Source organism: Diabrotica virgifera, chromosome 3 (assembly GCF_917563875.1).
Source record: "Diabrotica virgifera virgifera chromosome 3, PGI_DIABVI_V3a".
Taxonomy (NCBI): Eukaryota; Metazoa; Arthropoda; class Insecta; order Coleoptera; family Chrysomelidae; genus Diabrotica; species Diabrotica virgifera.
The window spans coordinates 79,945,578-79,955,941 of NC_065445.1; positions in this window are offsets into that span (position 1 = coordinate 79,945,578).

Sequence of the window (10,364 nt, forward strand, 5' to 3'; positions counted from 1 at the left end):
ATAATCCTTCAAAGAGCCACATGTGGCTCGCGAGCCACAATTTGGCCATCCCTGGTCTATGGTAATCGCCATAAACTGCAAATTCCAAAGGTGGGCCAACTGAAATGGGAAGCGGCTCGTATATAAAAGCTAACCGGAGAAGATGGGCAGATCATCTGGTAAGATCAGAGGAAGACAGAGTGTTAAAGATAGTGTTTTTGAAGGACCAGGCGGTAAAAGATTAGTCGCCCATCCCAGAAAAAGGTGGAAGGATGATGTTAAAGCCGATTTCAAAGACTGGTATTTAAAGCCAGTCAAGAAAAAGAAGACTATTTATCTCAGTACCTGCTCTTTGATACATCGGAACATGCCTTCTACCTACATTGTTTCGATAAGTTACAACTTATGTTGTAGTTAATTTTTCTTGTTAATCCCTTATTTTCTCTTCTCCTAGTTAATAGAATTCTTCGCAAGATTTTCCTCCCAAATATCCTTAATCATTTTTCATCCTTACTTTTTAGTCCTATTGTCTGGCTGTATATGTGACTAGTGGTCTAATTTATAGGGCAGCAAATGATGGTATTTGGCTCCGAATTCCATCCTACTATATCGATTTACTTGATATTTTCAATCAGTAGGGAATACATCGAGAAACAACGTCTACCCTATGCCGATGTGTGCTTTTATCGTGGGGGTGGCTCCCACCCCTTCTCGGTGGTGGAAAATTTTTTGGTTAAAATAGCCACGGAAATGGCTAGAGAACCTAATTCTAAGCAAAAACTGTTCTATATTTTTTTTTGAAAACTCAATAATTTTTGAGTTATGCGTGGTTGAAAATTGACCATTTTTATTGAAAAATGACACCTTTGCAGACCGTTTTTTGGGAATACCCTAAAAACTATACAACTATGCATCTACCGAAAAAATTATATAAAATATTTTTGTAGCTTATAAAAAGCAAAGAGATTCGTTCCTTCTTAAATCTTCTAGTTATAATACAAAAAGAGATATGGTAGGTGAGAAGAGTTTGTTTTTTTGGTGCATGCGATTACATTCAAACTGAGCGAGATGCTGCAAAAAATTGATGACTAACGTATTTTAAGAAAAAATGAGAAGTACATTTAACCCCTCATCCGTCAGAATTTAAATACTTCGTTTTCCTTCTACAATACTTTTTATTGTAGTGTTATTTCTATGTTGAAAAAGGTGGATGGGTTTAAAATTAATGGTTTTAAAAAAAAATAAAATCAAATTATAGAGCGCATTTTTAAATTTTCTTCAAAATCTTCCTTTTTCTCCATGTAACTCGAAAATTATAAGAGATACGAAAAAAAGATACTGCACAAAAATGTAGGGTATTTTTAGATACAAATTTTGTTTTTATTGTTCATTACTGTATCTCTTACCATTTTCAAGTTACATGGAGAAAAAGGAAGATTTTTAAGAAAATTTAAAAATGCGCTCTATAATTTGATCTTATTTTTTTCAAAAACCATTCATTTTAAACCCGTTTAACTTTTTGAACATAGAAACAACAATATAATAAAAAGTATTGTAGAAGGAAAACGATGCATTTAAATTCTGACGGATGAGGGGTTACATATATTTCTCATTTTTTCTTAAAATACGTTAGCCATCAACTTTTTTGCAGCATATCTCGCTTAGTTTGAATGTGATCGACATTTAATATTGCTCGTTTTAAAGGTATTTTTAAGCACTACAAAAGGTATTAGTATCATTATACACGTAAAATCGACCTCTCCTCTGTTATTTCAAGTTATTTTTTTTAAATACACCGATTTGACATGCACCAAAAAAACAAACTTCTCACCTACCATATCTCTTTTTGTATTATAAGTAGAAGATTTATTAAGAAACGAATCTCTTTGCTTTTTTATGAGCTACAAAAATATTTTGTATAGTTTTTTCGTTGGATGGATAGTTTTTAGGGTATGTATTCGCAAAAAACCGTCCGCAAAGGTGTCATTTTTCAATGAAAATGGCCAATTTCAACTGCGAATAACTCAAAAAGTACTGAGTTTTTAAAAAAATATTATAGAACAGTTTTTGCTTAGGATTAGGTTCTCTAGCGACTTCCGTGGTTATTTTAACCAAAAAATTTTCCGCCCCCGAGAAGGGGTGGGAACCACCCCCAAGATAAAAGCACACATCGCCATAGGGTAGATTTTGCATAAAGAGATAAGTAGAGGCTATTCCCAAAATTTCGTTAAAATCTATGCAGTAGGATAGAATTCGGAGGTAATATCCTATTCTTGGTCCCATTGTCTGGCGTATTATAACTTTGTATATTTTGTATTTTGAACTTCTGTTGAAACTCGGGTCTTTTAGCAATCTGTAGTATCACAAATAATGTATTAACTGCATATAAAATATAGATAATTTGAATATCTCTACTTTCATGAAACGGTAAAAACAAGTTGCTTCAGTGTGGGCTGCAGTGTTGCAATGTCTAAGACGATTGTATATAGTTATTAATAGCAATTTCGCAAAGAATGCAAAAAACAAATCACTTAAACAATATTTTTATTGCAAAACTTTTTCATACTATAATGGTTATGTTTAGTTGCTAAATGGACAGTTAAACTACTCTTTTGTTTGAATTGTCTTTGACAGATGGAGCAAGCAAACTTTGGAAGTTGGTTGCATTCGTATTTTTGATGTTGTCTTAGTCCTTGCTTCCTTTTATACTTTTTATGGCACGTGGGACAACAAAAATAGCCATTCGAATCTTCATAAAAGTCTAAAATATAAACAAATGTAGAAAAAAGATAAAACTGAAATTAAAAATAATTATCAGAGTATATGGTTATCTAGTGTTACGGGTGTAAATACATACATACATAATACATAATAATCGATTGCCTATTCTACTCATAGGTGTCGAGGTTTCGTCCTTTATATGCTACTCTGTAAATTTACGCCACTCCTTCCTATCTCCCGCTAAAACTTTTGCTTCTTGCCACGATGTTCTTTTTTTCTTCATTATTTCGTTTACACTAGTGTTCCAGCTTTTCCTTGGTCTGCCCCTCGTGCTTTTGCCCACTGCTTTGGCCTCCCATCCCAATTTCACTTGTTTGTCACCACTACTTATTCTTATCATGTGTCTAGCCCATTTTAACTTATTTTCTTAATTAAGTTGTAACTGTAATTGGGTGTAAATACGAGAAGCTAAATTTTTCTAGCAGAGTTGGCTCTTATTCGCAGAACAAGATATACATGTAATAAATGGATGTGTTTTAATTAACCCATATTCTTCTCTTATCATGGGGGCAAGGCTCACAAAGGATCCAATGAAGTATGCACAAGATTGTTTTGAGAATGAGATCTCTGAGAATGCCAAAAAAGTTCATATATTTTCAGATGGTTCTTCTTCTTCTTCGACCTTAAGTAATCCAACTTTGAACATAGGCCTCCCCCAATTCAATCCAGAGTTCTCCTGCGTCTTTTACTTTGGTTCTGCTTCTAATCCATTTATTTGTTTTTTTTGGTCTATAAGCCTCACCCCGAGCATTGATTTTTCCATCGCTCTTTGTGCCTTTACTATTTTATCCACATCGGTCTTGGTGAGTGTCCACGTCTGTGAACCATACGTAAGAATAGGGAGGATACACTGATCGTAAACTCTGGTTTTCAAATATTGTTCTATTTTAGTGTTTTTCAAGATCCCACATAGTTTTCCAAATCCTGTCCACGCTAACCTTATTCTTCTGGTAATTTCGGCAGTTTGATTTTCTTTGCTACTCTGTAAATTTTAAACTACTCTCTAACTTTCAGCTGGTTGTGCGTACCAGAATAATAATTACAGGGTAAGTCGTTTTCTCTTAGTCCTTGCATCCTGACATAAGTCCACAAAAATTGACCACTGTTTCTCAATAAGAGACCAGTTCTTCCTTCCGTGCGACAGATATTTTGGTGTAGCTAAAAGGCTTATTTCTAAGCATGGCCTGTTTGGCCATTCTATGTGAACTACTATCATACTAACTAACAAAATAACTAAGTAACGATAATTGCACACACCTATCCTTGAAATAGCTGACAGGTTTTGACAGGTGGTATATTTCTGGAGCTCAATATATCGTTAAATATATTATCAGTGTTGTATTATCAGTTGTAGTATAAGATATATATTTATCGTGTCTCGTAATAATATGACCGACGTATTCCGTTTCTTAATATCTAATCCTCTAATACAAAATCTCCTATTCTAGTATTCCTAGCGTATTTATAATTTTTGTCCCCTTTCCGGGAGGGACTTCTAGAAGTTTTCAAACACATTGTCGACGATGGATGCAACCAACTTAATAAAACAGAACCAAATCAAAACTGCAACTACCCAGAACGGCCATTTGAAGACACCTAATAATCTATCTAGGTACATCATCTGGAGTCAACTACGTCCTCCACATCCAGCAAGTAATCCCACAGTGTCGTAAGTATCATTTTTTTGTAAAGCTATAGGCTGGATTTGCTTGTATTAATAAAACCTTATTTGATTTTATTATCAAAAGCTAAATAAATAATATGATTAGTTAATTTCATATTTTATTTGTCCATTACAAGACCCATTATTCACGTTTTCAATTAAGATAAGACGAAGTTACACTTTAGTGACTGAGCTATTTAGAAGCCTTAACAATCGGCTCTCATAGTGAGTTGGAGTTTTATTGTCATACACTAACACCCCAACTTTCTGTGGTAGTGCGAATCATCATCATGCAACTTCTTCCGTCCACTGCTAGATATTTTTCTCTCCCAATTTTCGCCACTCTTCACTGTTCTGTGCGTCTTCTTGCCATTTCTTCGACATCTGTTTAATGTTGTCCTTTCAGAGTGTTGGTGGTTGTCCTCTGCTGTGTTTGTCTTCTCTTGAGGGCCAGTCAATTAGTTTGCTTGTCCATCTTGAATCTTTTAGTCTCGCTACGTGAGCTGCCCAATTTCATTTGATACCTGTTCTTTTCCTCAGGTCTTGGTTCCTTATTTTGACTTTTTTTGTCACTCCGAGAATCGATCTTTCCATGCGCCTTTGTGCCATTTGCATTTTTAGTGCTGTTGTTTTTGTGACTGTGAGAGTTTCTGTTCCGTGTATCATAATAGGACGCATTGGTCAAATGTCTTCCGTTTCATAGCCATCGTGATGTTTTCCTTAAAAATATCTGTTAGTGAACCATACGCCGCCTAAACAAGTGTTATTCGTCGTTGAAATTTATAGGTCTGATTATCCTTGCTTATTCTGATTTCATGACCGAGATAATATATGTAGGCGGCTAGTTGTAACAATTTTCATAAAATCAAATATATCTTGACAAATATTTTCCCAATTATCACTAATTAAACACTAAACGCTAGTTTAACTCTTTCTGAATAAAATTGAACTGGAGAAAATTTAAGAAGACTCTTATTTTTTAATCAACTAGCATTTTACCAAAAAATGTGCATTGTTATAACTTACCCCGCGCTTGGGGCTAGTTGTAACATCTATTGGGGCAGGTTGTAACATTACGAAAATTCGAATTTTTTGGAATATTTCGAAGAAAATACCAACGTTGTTCCTGTTGAAAGATGTTGCTCGACTTAATAAGGTGGCTTCTGGTGTTCTTAAATATAAATGTAGATTTCTACGCATACAATTTTGAACCCAATCTGGACCAACTGTATAATTTTGATACCAAGAAGAAGGAAGTTGCTTAGCACTGAGTTTCACAGCATATTGGTAAGGCAGTTTTCGCATCTTCATGGGAATTAGTCCAAAATATACTTCGGTGCACTTCAGAATATACGAAGCCATTTTACTTTCTTCTGCTGTAAAAACTATCCCTGATTTAGTACAGCCCACTTGTAGACTCTTAATGTTTTCCTTTTTTTCTATATCGTTATAGAGATACATAACACAGTCCGTGCTGTTTTAGTTGCTTACTTTATGCTACATTGATTATCTAAGATTTCCGCTGAACCTAACTCGTAGACTTCACTTCCTGGCTTTGAGTAGCTCTTTTTGATTTTCTTTTATGTTGTCTCCTTCTTAGTCTGGGGTGATTATCGGAGAATAGGCCATTTTTGGGAAAAGTTATTTACCAGCAATTTTATTGCTGGAATCGAATTATAAGATCCTATATATTAATAATATAGGTATGCAAAGTCCTCAGATAGTGTGCTACTTTTTTTATAAACAAAATGGCGCCCGAAAATCGTGTTTTTTTCAATTATTGCTCTAGAACTCCGAAGATTTTAACTTTACAACAAAAACACTTAAATAATAATTCACCGTGATTAAATTCTGCATAGGGACGTGTTTTTCCCGATCTGCTCCGACGAAAATTTTCCTCGAAAAATGCGGGTTTTCCCAACAAAATCTTTAATTTTCAAATAAAGTTTTAGATAAGTAATTATTCACCAATAATTAAATAATTTGGTGACTTAAAAGCCTTCTTGGTTTAGATTATAGTTCCAGAAGCTGGTGAAAATTAAACGAATATTTTAGCAACAATTCAATTGTTAATTAATAATTTACGGTCGCAATAATAACCAAAATAATTATGATACACTGATCAAACTTTGAAATCTTATAAAGATGAGATGCCTATTTAACATTTTGTCGATAAAATATAATTTTTTTTATTTTTTTGCATAATCTTTAAATGTTTAAAAAAATAGTTATAAACAAATTAACGTTTCTCAGAAAGTTTTATTATATTATAATTTTAAAAAATAGCTAAAATGCGCATTTCAAATATCTTGAAAATGAATGCTTTAAAACTTTTTTGCAACCATTTGCAAAAAAGTTATGAAACAGCAAAGTAAACATACGATTACTACGGTGTTAATAATTTTTTTAAATTCTTTCAAAGCGTAGAAGTGAGTTTAAAGTACACGCTAATTATTTGTAAAACAATATCGATTATCAGCTTAATGGTTATATTTTAATTAAAGATTATAAATATATTTTTTTTTGTAATTTACACGCGCGAAAGTAGAATAATACAGTACCGTAGCTACCCGCCCACATACACAACTCGCGCGAGTTTAAGCGTGTCAGTCGCTTCGAGTGAACATTTTATCTCCGGCTCTGTATCAAGCCTACTTTCGCGCTAAAAATTACAAAAAAAAGTATTTTTAATCTTTGATTAAAATATAACCATTGCACTAATTTTTGACATTCTTTGTGAGTAATTAGATTGTATCATAGACTCACTTTTAAGCTTTGAAACAATTAAAACAAATTATAAACAATGGAGATATCGTATATTTATTTTGCTGCTTCCTAACTTTTTTGCAAATGGTTGGAAAATTTTTTTAAAGCATTCATTTTCAAGACCTATGAAATACGCATTTTAAGTATTTTTTAAAATTAGAATATAATAAACAATTTCTAAGAAATGTTAATTTGTTTATAACAATTTTCTTAAACATTTAAGGATTATGCAAAAAAATGAAAAATTTATATTTTGTCGACAAAATATTAAATAAGCATCGCACCTTTATAATCTTTCTAAGTTTGATCAATGTCTCATGATTATTTTGGTTGTTATTGCGACTGTAAATTGTTAATTAGCAATTGAATTGTTGCTAAAATATTCGTTTCATTTTAACCGGCTTCTGAATTTATAATCTATACCAAGAAAGCTTTTATTTCACCAAGCTATATAATTATTGATAAATAATTACTGGCCCAAAAAATTTATTTGAAAATTCGAGATTTTGTTGGGAAAACCCACATTTTCCGAGGAAAATTTTCGTCGGAGCAAATCGGGAAAAACATGCCTCTATGTAGAATTAAATTGGGGTGAATTTTTATATAGAGCAATAATTGAAAAAAATACGATTTGTCGGCGCCATTTTGTTTATAAAAAAAGTAGCACACTATCTGTGGACTTTGCATACCTATATTAATAATATATAGGATCTTATAGTTCGATTAAAGCAATAAAATTGCTGGTAAATAACCTTTCTTTGTACTTTACTAATTATATTACGTATTATAACTATTTTTTTTTAAATTTAAAGATTATGCAAAAAAAAGAAAAATTTATATTTTGTCGATAAAATATTAAACAAGCATCTCATCTTTATAATCTTTATAAGTTTGATCAATGTATCATGATAATTTTGATTATTATTGCGATCGTAAATTGTTAATTAACAATTGAATTGTTGCTAAAATATTCGTTTAATTTTCACCGGCTTCTGGAATTACAATCTATACCAAGAAATCTTTGATGTCACTAAGTTATTTAATTATTGATTAATAATTACTTACCTAAAACTTTATTTGAAAATTATAGTTTTTGTTAGGAAAACCCGCATTTTCCGAAGAAAATTTTCGTCGGAGGAAATCGTGAAAAACATATCTCTATGCAGAATTTAATTGCGGTGAATTTTTATTTGGGTGTTTTTGTTGTAAAAATAAAATCTTCGGAGTTATAGAGCAATAATTGAAAAAAATACGATTTGTCGGCGCCATTTTGTTTATAAAAAAAGTAGCACACTATCTTCGGACTTTGCATACCTATATTATTTATAAATAGGATCTTATAATTCGATTCCAGCAATAAAATTGCTGGTAAATAGCTTTTCCATGAATTTTGCTAATTAGCCCAGAGTATCTGGACTATTACTAAACTAAATAATACGTTTTTATATTGTAGATCATAAATTTAGTAAGATTACGCAATAGTAACATGTTACAACAAGCCCCAACGTTTTGTTACAACATACCCCATAGCACACTTTTGTATATTTATTAAAATAACTGTAAAAATATCTCGCTAATCGTAAAATCGTTAAGCAACATCAAAGTATAACTAAATTTAGAAAAGAAATGAACACCGAAAGATTCATTTCCGTCTAAAACAATTGCGATAACCAAAACTTCATGAGAGTCAAATTTTAAATTACCTCATCCAAATGAAGCACGTGCACAAAACTACTATTTGCAACTATCGGAGGATGGCGGGCTAGACGGGGTCATTTGCAGGGGGATAAGAGAATAAGATTGAGTCAGCTAAATTAGTTAAAAAGGGTCAAATAACCTATGAAAAAGCCGTGTTACTACTTACCCCTGTTACAACAAGCCCCTTGTTTCCCTACTTTTCTCTTAATTTGACCACTTGATTTTGGATGGTTAGGTCTTCGTAGTGCGAATGTTACAATATAAATTGGAAATGATATTTCAATTTAGGCGAAAAACGATTTTGAAATTAATAAATCACAAATGTCAATTCCACAACAATTTATTAAAACAATCATTAGAATTCTCGAATTACAATTTAATGATTATTTTTACATTATCATAAAATAGAATTCGGACTATAACATACAGGTACTGGAAATATATCGTAAAATAAACAATGTGCAAAATTAACTCAACATTTTTTTCTTTTTTTAATAATATTTACTAAATATTCCAACAGCTGTTCCGGAAATTATCCATATTTAAAGTGACATTTACAACATAAATAGTTGTATATATTGAACTATTTATAAATACTAAAAGGACATAAAACAATTTTAAAATCTCTTATAAGAATAAAGTAGATGTAAAGCAAGAACACAGTGTTCAAAACCGCATACAAATGAACAAGGTATAGATTCGATCAGAAGCACGTGATCATTTTATCAAGAAATTGGTCATTACAAAAAACTAGTTTTAATTTAATATTTGGTATAGTATTAGCAATAGATATGTATCATGTTGTTAAAATAGAATATTACTATTAGACAAGGCGAAAAAGGCGGGTTCGTTGGAAAAAATATTCCCATGAGATTTTTTTTGCATAATTACATTTGTGAGACATCCCAGAATAAGGTTCAAGGAGTAGCCTACGTGAAAAGTGGTCCAAATTTTTTTTAACAATTTTTTTAATCAAAAAAATGGCGATTTTCAAGGCTTAATAACTCGGTTAAAAGTTATCTATTATTATGAAAGTCAGAAAGTGACTAAATCAAAGTTTAAAACCCTTCCTACAAGATCCTGAAGCAATTTTTGTCATTATTTTATTACTAAGCTGTTATTTTTAACTTTAAGTAATAATAATGAGCGCCATGTGAGTCAATGCGCCGTCAATGGTGAGTGCGAGAGAGATGCCATTCCAATGGGGCATCTTACTCGCACTCACATTTACAGCCGCATCAATACGATCTTACCGCTCATTGTTAATAATTAAAAATAACAGCTTAGTCATAAATTAATGACACAAATTTCTTCAGGAGCATGTAGGGGGACTTTAAACTTTGTAGGGGGGCTTTGATTTAGTCACTTTCTGACTTTAATAATAATAATTTTTAACTGAGTTATTAAGTCTTAAAAATGGCCATTTTCACGTTTTTCAAATTTTAAATTGCTTATAACTCGAAAACCATTAACTTTA